General features: G+C 36.3%; 1 pseudogene; it reads right to left on the bottom strand.

Moving 5' to 3' along the window:
* Nucleotides 1-228: 228 nt before the first annotated feature.
* Nucleotides 229-351, bottom strand: LOC120102709 (small nucleolar RNA SNORA17; annotated as a pseudogene).
* Between the last annotated feature and the right edge of the window lie 1033 nt (nt 352-1384).

Here is a 1384-nt window from a genome sequence, read left to right as displayed (position 1 = left end):
AGCACTGGACTAGTGTTCACCTCAGGTTAGCTCCTTGTCTAGTCTAGGCTCCATGGTACTAGTCTTGACTCTGGGTTCCTCCTTTCCCAGCCTACCCATCTGACTCTAGCTAATTCACACTTGGGACCCACAGTCCTTCCTGTCTCTGGCTTGCTTCCTATCCTGAAAGTCCATTTGGACCTACCTGGTGCAGGACCAGTGGTGATCTCAGGCTTGCTGTAATCAAGATGTGTTAGGCTACAGATCATTCATATGTTCAGAGAGTCAGAATTATGAGTGTAAACATAGCCTCTCTCTTTTTCATCTACAAACATTGGCACAGTAGCTTGTCTACAATGCCTCTAAGAGCAGCTGCGACTATTTTCTTATAAATTTTAACTGTGTCTTAAAGAGAGTTGCATAAATTGAAAGCAAAAGTGCTTTCATTTGTTATATGTGTTTCATTTATTTTATTACCTTTCACATGTTTTAAGTTCTCAATAGTTTATATAATAGGGAGAAAGAATGCAATTGTGTGTCTTTCAGATTTAAATGGAGATACTACTGAAGTTTGTACAAGCCATTTGTACTTAGAAATTTTATGTTTAATTGTTTTTCTTACATTTTAAGGACATTTTAGTTTCACTTATGTATGTATTAGTATGTTTGCACAGGTACCTGCAAGTGTCCACAGGGCACGTAAAGTGTCAGATCATCAGGGGCTGAAGTTACAGGTAGTCGTTAACTCACGTTCCCTGTAAGAGAAGCAAGTCCTTTATTTTTTTGGTTGTTGTTGTTTTTGTTTTATTTTTAATAATTGCAAAATTATATTGTTTATTTTTATTAAATGTATATAGTCACTGTACAATCTGATTATTACACACCCTCTTCCAATATACCCTCAATCAGATCTTCCCCCATCCCACCCTCTACTTCACCTTTGCAAAAGATTTCGAAGTGTCTGTTTATATACCAATATTATGCAGATTTTATCATTATTCCTCCTTGGTACAGCCTGAGATCAGGGCTGGTGATTTCTCCCTAGTTCTTTTATAGTTCAGGATTGTTTTGGTTATCCTGGGTTTTTGTTTTTCCATATGAAATTAGAATTGCTCTTTTAAGGTCTATAAAATTTGTCTTGGAATTTGATGGGGGTTGCATTGAATCTGTAGATTGCTTTTGGTAAGATCCCATTTCCACTGTTAATTCTACTGATCGTGAGCATGGGAGATTTTTCCATTTTCTGACATCATCCTCAATTTCTTTCTTTAGAGATTTGAAGTTTATATCATGCAGGTCTTCTACTTGCTTGTTTAGAGTCACACCAAGATATTTTATTTTATTTGTGGTTATTGTAATGTGTATTGTCTCCCCAACTTCTTTTTCCTCTCTCTATATTGCATGT

This window comes from Rattus norvegicus, chromosome 4, assembly GCF_036323735.1.
Source record: "Rattus norvegicus strain BN/NHsdMcwi chromosome 4, GRCr8, whole genome shotgun sequence".
In the NCBI taxonomy this organism is placed as follows: Eukaryota; Metazoa; Chordata; class Mammalia; order Rodentia; family Muridae; genus Rattus; species Rattus norvegicus.
The sequence above is the reverse complement of the archived record's forward strand: the minus strand, read 5'-3'. Positions and strand labels throughout refer to the sequence as shown.